Genomic DNA, 15072 nt, shown 5'->3' with positions numbered 1-15072 from the left:
GTAATGTCACCTCAACAATAGAAATGATTATCCCATTTTGTCTTTTTTTCATATTTTATGAGAGGAGAAATATCAAATTCAAGCACCACACAGATTAAATATTCACATCTGTTTCCTGTAGGTTGCCAGTACTATTGTAGGTCGAGGAGGGAAGTCTAATATTTTACTATTACTAAACGTCAGCAATAGCTTTTAATTACAATCTGGAAAAGTCTGTTTCCTTTTCTGCTGAATGTAATGTGGATGTATTTTTAAGGTTAGTAATAAATGTCAGTACCTAGCTCTCAAAGCTCATCTTAATCTGGGTGCCCGCGGTGATTTATTTACACAGTATTCTGGGGATTTATGTCAATGTTATGTCCGCAGATATATTGTAGCCTTGCAGACGGGTTGCTGCTGTTTTAAGGGGAAAACAATGATATTGTACTGTACACTCTTAAAGGGGGAATTGCTTGTCGGTCATGTCTGAAGGTTTAATGAGCTCCTCTAAAGTGAACCTGTATTTAGTGAACTCTGTATAATTTCAGTCATCTATCTTTAAGGACAGTTAAGTATGTTGTTTACTGCACTCTATAATTATAGTTGATTTGAATCACTTCTAAGCAGGTGGTAATGTGTACTTTAAAAATGTCTTGAAGTAGAATACTGGCAGTGTGATTATGTGTGATGTTGCCAGCAAAACATGTATGTGGAGAGGTGTTAAATAAATTATTTTTGATACAGTAATGGACTTCAATTTTACACGGACATAAGCAGGACGATGTTGTGTAGCCTACTGTATGTTGAATAATTTATTTCGATATATACTAGGGCTGTTCAATTAATCGTATTTTAATTGTAATTACTATGTTGGCTTGCATCGATTATGAAAACAACATAATCGAAATAAAACGATTATTTATTTATTTTAATTCTAAAAAAAAACTTTTTATTGGTTTTTCAGTTGAATTATATTTAAAGTTCAGGGTAATCAACTGTTAAAAACATACTGTTCACATTTTGTTTTTTCAATGAATGGATGTTTTCAAAGTAAATGGATAATCGTTTTTAATAATCGTGATATCAATTATTGACCCAAAACAATCGAGATTATGATTTTTTGCCATAATCGAGCAGCCCTAATATATACCCGCTGGTACCATATCAACCTTCTCCCTGTCTGGCATTAAGTTTGATTGGCAGCACCAGTAATATTGAGTGAATCCCTCTTATCTATAGCCTTGGCCTCACCTTAGGCGGCCCTGTGGTTGATATAATCCCACATCTGGATGCACATCACAACACTGAGTTAAAAAAAACAAGGTTTTTCAGAACCGTGCTAATAAAAACTGTCATGGCAGAAAGATAATGATTTCATTGCTCAGTTCTTGATCAGGTCAGGTGCAATTTATGCTTATAGTGTCTGGGCAACGGATCATCGTCAAAAAGACTGCTGGAACATTCTCAATTTATGAAAAGGAAAAGCAGTCTGAAAATGATTCAGAGATGACCATAAGATTTGATTTTTATCTATGCTTAAAGCTCAGTAATTAAGAGGTTTGGACCAAAAAGCACTGCTCAGAGATACAGGGAGATAGTAGCGGCTGCAACAGGACACACACAACAAGAGTGTAGGGTCATGTCTGTTTTTAATGTTTAGGTCTGCACAAGGGAAAAAAGACACATTTTTAAATATATATTCCTCCTCACTATGGAGCGATAGGCAAACATTTGACTATAAGGAATCATCTTTAAAATTGCACAACTGGAAATGATACTGTTTGATAACTCTGATAGGAGAATTTCAACCAAAGATACATACAGAGAACCAACAGTGTATGGTTGGGTTCCAAAGGTCAATGCAGACAACGCACGCTGCCTGGACGACACATCTCACATGTACTTCATCCAAAACAACCACAACAGCATGTTAGGAAGGGAGGAGAAGGGGTTTTTAAGTTAGTAAAGTTTCAAAGTGACAGTATGGGAGAACAATTTATTCAACATGTGTTAAATAATTATCAATCTTATCTTATTACTGCATTACTTAAGTGATTTAATCTTTTTCTTTTTTTCCTCATTAACCTACATTTTAAGGGGGAAATATGGCAGCAGAAATATCCACTACGAACTAACTAGTAGCTAATGAATAACTTCTCTTACCTGAATCAACGTGTTGGTGCGTTTTAACAGAGAGAATATGATCGTATTCATGTGGCGCTAAGTAAAGCTATTGCTTTGAAAATGAATAGTAGGCAGGGGGAAATGGGACAGGAAGACTTCTAAAAAGTGACTTACATTGATATGCAGCATGAGGGCTGAGATATGAAACTTTATTGTTCCAAGAGCACTAAATGTGTGCCGAGAAGATGGAGCTTCACAATCAACCATGAATTACACATGAATCCATCGTCGAATTCTAAATTGTGACTCGTAAAATTGGAGAAGATGCTCCTCTATGACACTGAGAAAATGATTGCAGGTACAGTCACTCGGCTCTGCACAATGTGTTATCAGTCAAAACGTTAATCTTTTTAAATGAGCTGGAATTAGCATTTGAATTAGCCGAGAAGCAAGATGCAGAAGAAAGGAGCAGATGGAGAGGGAGGATTTAGAGGAACCTGATAGGATCTGAGAAAAAATAGTAAAGGCGAGTAAATGAGGCGCAGATCAGAATAGTAACCAATGATGATTAAAGCATCACTGTGTAATTCATCCCAAAACCATATGGCTGTTCTCTGCATGTTTCATACTTGCACTCCTGACTTCTCAGATAAAAAGGTGATGTATTGGGTTTTTATACAACAAGAAGTGTGCTGTCATCCACTGAAAGCAAAGAGAAATGAATGCCAACTTTCATCAGTCATCAATCTGTCCATTGCTGCTGCACTCCCACACCGTCTGTCTTCATCTTCCTCGTTTTAAGAAAATACTTCAGACGCCCTTCGGTATAGGGTTGTTTCTCTGCAGTCTCTATCACACGTTATCTCTGAAAACTGCCAAAAAAACAACTGAAGAAAGTGTCTATTGCACAAAATGGAGTCCACAGTGCTTTAGTTTGTGTAGCAAGTTACTACAAGGAGAAATGAATACATCTCTTCATCTCACTCACTCTATTACTCCTTATCTGTTACGTAACTATTGCTTCAACCACTGACATAATACGTGCTTTTCTTTCAGAACTACTTGGATCATTCCCTTTCTCTTTGTTATGAAAAAGTCGTGGGAAAATAATCTTTCAATTTGTTTTAATGTATTTGTAAAGAGAGATAGTTGAACATCAGAATCTGCAGGTGTCCATAAGAAAGGCCTTTCCTACTCAATAACAAGTTATTTCACTAATCTGGAGTATTGCTCATGATTGTTATGATTCAAGTCTATTGATTTAGATACTTAAGCGAGAAAGGTAGTTTATTGCCTATTATAGTTTAAAAGAATATAATAGGCAGGAGGATCTGTGCCCATGTCTGATCTTCAAAGTATGTTTTGTTTGTTAACTCTATGATTTAAAGTAATCTGGGTGTCCATGAATTATTTATTCGAGGGTCATCCGTTTCCAGATACAGAATGTTTTTTTGGTATATACTCCAGTTGAAGTTAACAGTAAATGTTCCTCATACTGGTTAATGGCATACTTAGAAAATGTTATTTTGAATCTAATGAAAGGTTTCCAAGTTTGAAAGTAACCTTTATAAGATGCCCGAAATTATTATTATTATGAAAACGTATTGGTTTTCCCAATCATGACTTTGTTCGTTGGTATCGATCCCATATATTAAGCATGTTCTTTATGAATAAACCATTAGTATGATATTGATTACCTCTAGTGCATTGTCAATATTATATCCAACTTGCTTATAATGCAGAGGCAAAGATAATAATTTTCACTGGGCCAGTGCAGAAAACAATCACACTGTACACAGAGATGATATGTTGATAGGACTATTGATCAATATCAATGACTCAACAATTCAATTCACCTACCAGCTTTAAAAACTTAATTTCAGGCCTACAGTATGCTCTGTTTTGGAATAAAGTTGTCTCTCTACTGCAGCAATATTTAGCAGCTCAGTGGTGGAAAACAGCGCAATAAGCGACTGGCTTCAAGAGAGATTTTGTTTTGAAGCCAACAAAGCAAGTCGTGGCCCGAGCAGTAGCTCCAAGGAGAGCTGCTTTCATTTTCCTGTTTCAAAACTCCCTGGCAAAGACACCATCTTGAGGTCTAGAGGCCAAAAATAAGTGTTACGGTGTGTGAAGCAGGTAGGACCCAAATGCAGATTAACGTGAAAATTCCTTTATTTCAAGGCTATACTAACAAAGACAGAACAGAACACTCACCGAGGACAAGCCAAATCACAAGACGAACCGACACTGAACACAGGAAGAGACAAGACTAAATACAGGGAGGGGGAATCACAAGACGAGACACAGCCGGGCAGGGGAGGAGAAACACAAGGGCCACAGGTGAAAACAATCAGATACTAGACACACCAGGGAAACTAACGACGGGAGGAAAAACACAGGGAAAAGGACCAGACAATATAACAAGAGGAAAACATGACAGGGAGAACAGCAAAACACCCAAACCAAGACATAGAAAACGTGACATAACACAATAATCGTAACAATAAGTCTTTGCTGCTACTTTTAGAAATGCAAATGGAAGGAATAAGGTCTTCCTGTGAGACACATAGATCAGATACGGGCTGAACACAATGTTTTACACTGGCAACTTTACTGCAAAGTTTGTACACCTCACAAGATAATTGCAAGGTAATGGAATAGAAAAAACACACAGTTCTGATTGAATGCTTCATGATCTGCTGGAAGTCAAAGTGAACACACGTCTGGACTGCAACACAGGTCTGCTGCACAACTTGATTAAAAGCAAAATGTCCCTGCAAGCAATCTCGTCAGGAAAAAATCCCTTAACTTTCAGGTGAAGCACTTTGGGAATTGTATTTCTGTGAAAGGTGCTATACTAAAGCAACGTATTAGTTACTTTATAATTATGATCTGGGCAAGTATCACAAAGGTTTTCACATACATTTAGATGCTGGGTTAATTTTACAATAAGATGACAAGAAACACAAATGATGAAAAGTTACATTATGGAGGTAATATGTCTTTTCATAGGCCTACATTGTGTTTTAGATGTTCTCATTTAAACAATACAAACCATGATGAAGATGCATGTCGATGAAGATGCACGTCGGGCACTTCCTGTCCCTAACCTTATACAGAACCTAGCATAAAGATACAACTTCCACAATAGATAACATAATAATAATGATAATAGTATATACATATATTATTCTAACTGAAATTAAATGAAGAGCATAGTTGAAGTTCTAGTATTTTCTCTGTCTTTGTTCCGTTGTATGAATAACCCTGTGTGTGATGTTGGTGCAGTGTGTGACGGAGGCTTCCTCATTAATCAAACCCAGAAAGTCCCGCCTTTCATGCATAGTTAAAGAGCATGCAGCTGGCTGCTGTAACTCATAGAGCAGATTTGTTTATTTGTCAGACCTGCTGTGAGGTTTTAGTTTTTTTTTTTGTGGGAAGGACATTGTTCACATTCAAAATCCTCCCCCCGACCCCAACAATCAGCTTAACATTCATGTAGCGCACAAACAAAGCCGTAAAGCGTCATGTTAATGCTGTAATAAGCTAGCTATGGCAGCACAGCTGTAACCTGAAGGTAAATATGACATTTCATGATATGGCTGGCTGCTATCTCACCCTGAGGGAAACTGCAATGGCAGGAAAACTGATATGGAGATAGAATGGAACCGCGCAGGAGATAATGAAAAGATCTAGCACCTCACATTAACTGTATACAGTATATACACACTCATACACACACTAATCAGAGGAGGCATCTTTATTGAGTCCTAGTGGCCAACCCTTTGCCAGGCAGTTAAATACCATCTGTCATGGCTGCTGATCAGGCTGCAGTCGCTCCCTCACATCTGATAAATCATAAAGGTGAGCAAATTAACCAGCGATTAAACTTATCTGTGTTCCTCGCTGTTTCGCTTCAGACGTTTCTGACTGATAAGAGCTCACAGCAGGCTGCCTGTGAACAACACAAAGGTCCCGGTTCAGAGGCAGAAATAACAGCAGTATGTGATGTGAGTGTGTGGGGATAAACACACCTACATACATAACACATTAGTTGTTGTAATTAACATGTAGTAATGATGAAAGAGATTACAATTAAAGAAATCAATTAAATGATTTCCAACTGTGTTAAATGTATTTATTATGCAAAAGTATCACTGGTGGTCAGTCTGTTAAACGATACATGGATTATAGACAAATATATGTTCAGAAACGGTACAATATCTCATTTAATTAGACTTGATGTACTTGACTACAATGTTTTAGTGTGTTAATGTTAGGTATGCAAACGATATAAAGGATTGTTGAAATACATGGGATGTATTGTTTTGTTTGAGTTTTTTTCCATTCCATGACTGGTATGTGTGGTGTGTGTGTCAAGCACTCATCCCATTATGTTATTCTTCATTGCCGTTAATGAGATCCAGTTCACTCTTACTCCATCTTCACAGCGCCTTCGGACGCAAACCTCATAATACGCAGAGGAGTGATGGAGACACAGAGGCAAGGTTTAGTGTGTGGGAGAGAATGTTCAGATTGTTCAGAAATTGCACATAATGAATGATATCTGGTTAAAGTATTTGGTTCAAAAGGCCAGTAGTGCCAAAGTAATGAACAAAGTAATTCCTAGAGAGGCAATCCATCCACAGGTAATAACTCATCGCAGCATTGAGTACTGCAGCTAACTAAGTTAAAGGACTGGTATTGTTCCGTTGTGTTGCACTACATCGCTTTCAATTATTCACTCCAAACACATTGTAACCATTGCAATTTGAGTACAGTATGTTGTCTACATCTTGCCTTCAGTTTGAGAGGAATGTAACAGAGGACTGAACAGCTGGCCTTAAATGTCTTGGAGAGAAACCTGATCACTTATTAATATTTCTCTCATAACCAATGTGATGTATAACATTACATCTCACTCTCATAGTGACAAACCCTCAGAAGTAGTATTTCTTAATGCTCTTAATGTCTTTCATTTTTGTAAAGCACTTTGAATTGCTTTGTGTTGAAAGGTGCTATATAAGTAAACTTGCCTTGCTTTAGAAAATATAATTTACAGCGCATTTTAGCATTTGTCAGCTCATTAACTGTGTCTTCTGACCTACAACTATATGTTATAGTTCACGTTCACCCCTCTGATAAACCTTTACTGTAAAACCTCTGATAAAAAAAACACTGTACATGCCTGCTGTGTACCAGACAATAAACAGACAAGTGTTATTATTAGTTAGTAAACTTAGCAATCATTTTATTGTCTGTATAGGCGGATACCTCCCTCAAAAACTTTATTTTGACAAATTCACAGTGCAGAGAGCTATATCCTCAGTTGAGACAACAGTACTGTACTCTCGGGGTTGAACCGTATTGCAGAGTATCTCTGCCTGCTTTCACACAGGATGTATCTCTGTTTTAATACAGAACATCGATACAAAACGGTTTGTCTCCAAAGCTCCCCCTGTTCTTTGATTCCCAAATAGTGACACCCAATCTTGACATGTATCATTGTTGTTAAGGATCAATAAACGCTGCTCTGCTGCTGCATTTTACCTGCTGGAAATATGCAAATGTGTCTATATTTTGGCCATTACATTCAGCAGTGATAAAAGTAAATACACCAAGAAACAAAAGCATAGGGCCGAAAAACATCTCAAATATATCACAATTAACTGTTTTATAGCGTATTCAGGCGTCAATAGCCACAACATAAATCTTTCAATGACCAGGTGTGTGATAAGGGCCATAATAATGATTATATACAGTGAGGCATGAAAGTTACCAAAGCTTTGCAAGACTTTCAAACCCTAGCCAATAATGCCATCTATTTTTCTCATCTCTGCTCTCTGAAAAAGTGTAGGTTCCCAGACTAACAGAGATCGATGTCAGGGACACAAAGGAAATGCGGCAAATTGTTATCTTGAATCATCTATTACAAGCTCGAAGGCCTTGATCTCAACAGAGCACAAACAGAGGGAGGACACAGCCGCCAACCTCTGATCCACTAATTGTCCTTCTCCACATGCACCCCGGATCAAGAACAGGCCAAGGGGACAAAAGAAGAGCAACACTGTGGCTTAACTGCAAAAGAAGTACAATGAAAATGGGTCACACAGAAAGGAGAACACAAAGCCTGGACACAGTGCAGCTACACTGAGAATAAATACAGTCAGTTCAATGAATACATCAGAAAAATCAATCATTATAGCTTTGTCCACAGGCTAAGGGCGTTCTCTATTCATTTTAAAGTAAGCTGATACATGACATCTGATTTATGCCTGAAAAGGTGACATGAGAGTCATCGAGTTTGATAGTTGCTTAATTCATCATCTGAGACACGTCATCCGGGGGACGATGAGCCTGTGCTGCGTTAATGTCAGCTCAATTAAATCATTTTGATGGGAAACAATACATGGCCTGAAACCTCAGTGAAGATGATGATAATAACCACACTGTAAAATATTACCATGATTTCACAATATTTAGCTGTAATATTTTACAATAAATTACTGTTCTACCACTTTACAGTCTTTACCTGTGATGTTCACAATATAACACTGTCATTTTGAATTTCACAGTGAAATCAATGCAGGCACAGTTCATTACTGTGAATGTACAGGATCAATGATTACCAGGACTTCACAACATGTTACTGTATTATTTCATAGTAAAATACTGTATTCTGACCATCCTCTGTGATAACACAACAAATTAAGTGATTTTCTTGCTTGTATCGCTCTTGCTTGGCTTTAAATACTAATTGATTTCTTTGGTGCAGGTTTTACTTAAATTGAAAGGGGCACTGCTGCATGTGTCTTAAAATAAATGAGGCAACATATAAATCTATGTAAAATTTAAATAGTTGTCTTGGCTTATTGTTTTCAGGTGCTTCCTGGGCATTAACCCTGAGACGGGCTCGAAAGCCAAAAAGAGGCATGGCAATTTAAACCCCCATGTCAGCACATTCTTCAGAAAACTTGTTGACTTCGAGTGGATGTCTGTGTAGACATGTGTTAAGTGCTCCCCTCCTTGTTTTCTTTTCTGTCTCCCTGCTGCGCAGGTGCACCTGGTCTGACCCTGGCTCCGCCTCCGCCCAGGTGCACCTGGTCTGCCCCTGGCTCCGCCTCTGCCCAGCTGCACCTGGTCTGCCCCTGGCTCCGCCTCTGCCCAGGTGTTCCTAATTCCACTCAGCCGTGTATATATAAAGAGAAGCTGGAGGAGACACTCTCCTTAGAATACCTCTTTGCCATTTTGAGCTGTAGGCCATATTTTTGCAGATGTGTTTATGTTTAGCCTGGAGGACCTGGTAGTCCAGTTTTCGCGGCTGTATTTTGTTTCCCATAGGGTTTATAATTGATTTCTGGTTAGGGGGGGGAGCTCTGGGTCCTACGGCCCGTGGTGTGGCTGGCTCGGGTTCCCTCCTTCTGTTTGTTCCTTTTGGCCACGGCTCCAGACCTCTTTTTGTTTCCCGTTTCGCTTGTGAGAGCAAACGGCTGATTATCAATAAATGCTCGTTACCAAGTACCGGTTATTGCGTCTATTCTTTCATGTTGCGGGTCTCAGCACGAGCCACTACAGCGGAGTAGAGGTTGGGGCCGTAACAACATGTCCAAGACACTGTGAAATGCACTTTGCACTTCAATGGAGTAATAACAAGTTTAAATGGGCATTTTCTTTGTTTTTCTTTGTTGATTGAGCTGATTGAATTGTGTAGTTATAGTAAAATCCCAGTTAACTAGTCAAATTTACAATATATTATCGTATTATTTACATTTGTATATTTACAGTAAATTACTGGCTACTGTGTTGCATTACTTCTACAGTAATAGTGTGAAAATACAGGTAATTACTGTAATTTATGTACAGCAAGGTACCATAATACCACAGCTCTGTACTGCTATATCACAGTAATTCCATGGGCATGGCAACTGTAAAGTCACAGTATTTAGTTGTACTTAAATTCTAATTTACTGTAAAATATCTACAGTAAATTACTGTGAAATATTTACAGTCAACTAGTAGCCAGTAATTTACTGTAATTTTACAGCCAAACATTTTACAGTGTAGACAACTTTTAATTATTGTATATATATATTTTGGAGCTAATCATTTATTGAGCTCTCTGTCAAATATGTTCTTCTTGCCATTATTCTATACTTTTTTTTTCTAAAATGATACTAATTGGTAAAAACATGACACACAGCCAGCCTAATCAATAAAAGCTACATTTAAAACATTTGCTATAACCAAAGCAAAAAAACAAAAAAAGGAGACTTGACATCTACCCACTAGATTTAAAAAATACCATCTAAAAATGTTGCCGTGTCATTTTGGTCTGATTCGTCCATTCTAACAATGCAGGAGTTTTTACAGCTCAAGCTTAATCTTCATATACCTACTGCTTTGGATTCTCCCCACTCGTGAAATGGTAACTTTGGTAATTTGGTAATGGTAATTTTAGTGAAATTGGTTCAATCTTTTGCGGGAACAAAACAATTTAATTTGGGACATGTGTCGATAACTTTGCAACAGTTAAATGTAGACTTTAGGATAGCTGTATGACACTGAGGAAAAAAGTGTATTTTATGCTATGGTGTTTAATAATTCTGTGTACTTTAGTTAGGCAGAAAAGGTTACAATTATAAAGACATTTTAGAAATGAATATAGTCGAGCTATTGCAATTTGCAGGAAGACTTAAGTTTCACCACAGATGTAAAACTGATATGAGATTGTACAGCAGCAGCAAAGATGACACATCATTTATAATGAGAAGTAGCAAGAAGGACAGGTGTTTTCTGAATGAGGAGTCCCACTGAGTATATTTTAACAGCGGATGACAGGCCGCATGACAAACACTCATGCAACGTCTGCTCTGTCCACCTAAACATAAGGCCTGTTAATGTAGCAGACAGGGCATATCATTACTCCCTCTCTTCTATCCCCTAGTAAAGCCTGCCAGACCCCCCCCGCGACTGTCACCAACCTCTCTCAGCCCCGACAACCTCCCATCTGCTCACCAGTTCAGCCGGGGACGATCAGACAGAAGAGCACAGGGAGCAGATCCAAACGCAGCGAATACGCTCTGCATGCACATCGACAGAGCATCAACTGCTACAGGACAAACCGCTGCATTCATACCGTCTAATGAAGTCGCTTGTTTACTAAAGTCAAACAGTCAGCGCATTTTTTAATCTTTCAAGGACTTTAAAACAGCTAGCTCTGTTAATAGACATGACGTAAAAACAGGCACACACTTTATGGTTTGCATCAAACTCATGCAAGTCACCACGCGGAGTAAATTCAAAATATTTTCAGCTAAAAGATTTAAGTTAAAGCTCACCTATTATACTATATTTGAACAATACATTATAGGGCCATATCTATATAAAACGTGTCTCTGAAGTGTTTTGCTCAAAATACCAAACAGATCACTCATTATAGCCTTGCCTCATATCTCTCTATTTCAGCCCTGTTACAAAAGTGCTGATTCTGGGTCTGGCCCTTTAAATGTAAATGAGCTGCTGCTGGCCACGCCCCTTTGGAATGTCCGCATGCAAGCTCTGTGAAGAGAAGGGTGTCTACCAGCAGATACTCAGCTAAAAGCTGCTGTGATTAAACGCCATATCATGTTCCAAACCACATCAAGCCTTATTTCTTAAACAGTATGGAGCTCAAAAATCTCTCTCTCACAGGTTTACCACAAGGTGAATACCTTTTTATATCCGGCTTTTTTACACATAGCATTAGCTCTGAGTGTTAGCGATGCTTGCTAATGTAAACACAGACCATATTACTTCCAAAACACGTAACGCATTGTTTCTGATACGGCACATAGCTTGACATGTTTTTCTTCAGTGTTTACCGCTAGAACAGTCCCATTATATGTATTATCTATATAACAACTTTATTCTAAGTCCGATAGACATCCTGCTGAATACACACAAACACAGCTGCGGGAGGGGATTCAGCTAGCCGACTGTATATAGGGGACGATAGGTTGGGACGCGGGCGGGACGTTGACAAGAGTTCAATGTAAAGCCAGCCCACATTTTAGTAGTGATGTTAAGTTCTCAGCAAATCTGGATCAGCTCCGTTGTACCCCCATTCTTAGAGATGTGGGTGAGGAGGAAAAGAGAGAGAGATGTATTTTCTCCTTACACACCAGGGACACGCATATTCATGTATAAAAGACATCAAAAGGTGCATTTTGCATAATAGGTGACCTTTTTGTTTAATTTCCTGATGGACACACATCGTTGCATCTCTGCTGCGTTCACATTCACTTTTCGTCTCTCCGATAGAGTTTGTCACACTGCAGCTAAACCACGGTCAACATTTATGGCACACTTTCTGCAGCTGCACCCACTGTCAGATAGATTCAGGTGTCTTAGATTGATCTATTTGACAACATGATTTTTTGCAGGAAATGTAATTGTGAATAAATTGAGATATAACTTATTTAATATTAAAACATCTGCAGATTCAGAGTCCAATCTAATACTAATGTTACCTAAAGTTGATTTCTCCTGAATCCGTACACTTTATATATTAACCTGTGTACAATGTTTCCACCTGTTAGGACCTGTTGGTCCTGTTGTGAAAAGCAGACTAATGTGGGCGATGAAAAGCTGCTACGGAATGTTTGGGATTAACATAAAATAGATAGACAAACATATTTGCAAGCATCCAAACCTCTGTGTATTTATTTAACCAACCTTTGAGTGTGTGTGCGTGTGTGTGTGTGTCAAATCAAATCAAATCAAGTTTTATTTATATAGCACATTTATAAACGATTTTTGCTCGAGCCAAAGTGCTGGACATATAATAAAAATAGCCTACAGTAGAGACACTTTACAGCAAATACAACAGCACAGATTGTTCAGAATATCAGTATGAGAAAAAACGACACCCTCTATCCTGTGTGTGTGTGTGTGTGTGTGTGTGTGTGTGTGTGTGTGTGTGTGTGTGTGTGTGTGTGTGTGTGTGTGTGTGTGTGTGTGTGTGTGCGCGTACACGTGTGTGTGTTCCCAGGATCTCTTTTTTCCCCTCTCACTAAAATAACTTAAGAGTCACTCTATTAACATATTGTGTTTTGTTGCTGCATTTCATTATTGCAAAAAGCCAACACGGATACGTTACTGTTAGAGCTGTTTGTAGTAGTGTTTTTATATATTCCAAAGTCAATCTTACGAGAAAGAAAAACAAATGTGTTAATAGGAAAAATAAGAAGAAAAAAAAATTGATCAAGACACAAAAATGAACCACAGAAAAACAAAACCGTAAACAAGGGAATCGCAAGCTAGCAAGGCTACTTAAAATCAGGTCTCTGTGTTGAATAGATAGTTTGTTATTACAATATGAAATGCCATAGGGTTAATCTGATAGACAATAGTATGTTTGGATACTTTACTTGTATATAATTGTATTGTATACTAATAAAGGACTGGCTTATCTAAAGCCAGTTGAGTAGCACTTGAAATGTTTGGCTCTATGAAACCTGATGTACTTATATGATTCTGTTTTCTTCAAGGTTGTGTCTTCCTGGTCGAATGTACTTCGTACAGTAAATGCAATGTAATGTAATGTAATGTATGTTTAAACATAGATTTAGCAATCCTGAGCAGGGTTAAAAAGGTTAAACTGTAAACAAATACAAATGTGACCAGACGTATGCATTTAAGTCTGCTGCAAAGAAAACCTGCGTGTCAACACCCAGCCGCTTCCCTGAATTGACCTGTTGTAATTTAAACATTTAAGGACATTTAAGGTCAGTGTTCCTGGTCTGCAGTCAAAACACACAATTGCTTCCAAATACTTTCACTTAGATGATTCATACAGTCAGTGTACTTGTAAAGGGAGCGGAAAAGCCCTCGACATGAGCTGTGAGTATAGGGTTGCAAAGGGGTGGAACATTTCCGGTAAGTTTCCGGTACATTTCCATGGGAAGTTAAGCTGGGGAATTTTGGAAATATTCCATAATGGAAATATTCCATGGGAATAATTGGAATTATGGGAATTTATGGGAACTAACTGGGAATTGAGGGTAATATAAACATTTTGTTTTGTCATAAAATCCATGCAAAATGATACAATTAAAAAACATGACATTTCAACAGATTTTATTTGTAAGTAGAACAGAACAATTATTTTATTGAACAATCATTTGTTTCATTGAAGAACAAAAACATGAATGTTGAGTTAAATATGACTTCTAGAAATCATCTGTGCATGTGATGGAGGAATACACAGTGCCTGTAGGGGGTGTGGTCTCAATAGCCATGCAGTAAGCAGTGTGCCATGTGCATGTGATTGAGGAATGGCATGGATATTCAAGTGTACTTGAATGGCATCTGTTTGTTTTAGTCAAGATTAAGCTCAAATATATTTTCCCCAACTATATTTAAGTTCCCTATGAAGAGCCAACCTTCAATTTTGAAAATGCCCAGTTTATTCCCGTTTATTCCCATCAATTCCCGTTCCTTCCCATGGAAAGTTTCCATCTTTGAAAATTCCGGGAATTTTGCAACCCTAGCTGTGAGCGACAGAAGATGATCCACTGGAAGGTTAAACGAGGTCGACAAGTTGGAGGACGAGGAGAGGAAGGTTTAAGCGATGTCGAGAAAGAGGAGTGGGATGAAGGAGTCTCATGGATGGAGACAGGAAATGAGCAACAAAGAAAGAGAGGACTACCATGTGGAGACTTACTGAGTGGTGTAGAAGAGGGGGGTTGTGGGTATTGCAGTGCCAGCTGCTGATGGAACTGCATTCGCTCTGTTCAGCTGGTAATGGGAGCGTGTGAGCTGTTAGAGCATGACTCAGCACTGAAGGGTCACACCGAGGGCACTCATGAATGACACAGCACCTGCAGCTAAAGGGGCGACTTCAAAGCAACACGTTGTCCCTGCCACACTGCTTGTATGCAGTTGTGTGTGAATATTGTAAGTGGTATTTTTAAAAGGTAGCCACGACAG

The 15072-nt window shown here is 38.4% G+C and overlaps 1 protein-coding gene across 1 annotated transcript in view; it reads right to left on the bottom strand.

Moving 5' to 3' along the window:
* asic2 (acid-sensing (proton-gated) ion channel 2) overlaps window positions 1-15072 on the bottom strand; it is a 427733-nt gene that overhangs the window by 319384 nt on the left and 93277 nt on the right. The gene's annotated exons all lie outside the window — the stretch shown is intronic.

The sequence above is a fragment of the Gymnodraco acuticeps genome, unplaced genomic scaffold, assembly GCF_902827175.1.
Source record: "Gymnodraco acuticeps unplaced genomic scaffold, fGymAcu1.1, whole genome shotgun sequence".
Lineage (NCBI taxonomy): Eukaryota > Metazoa > Chordata > Actinopteri > Perciformes > Bathydraconidae > Gymnodraco > Gymnodraco acuticeps.
This window is presented reverse-complemented; position numbering and strand designations above follow the sequence as displayed.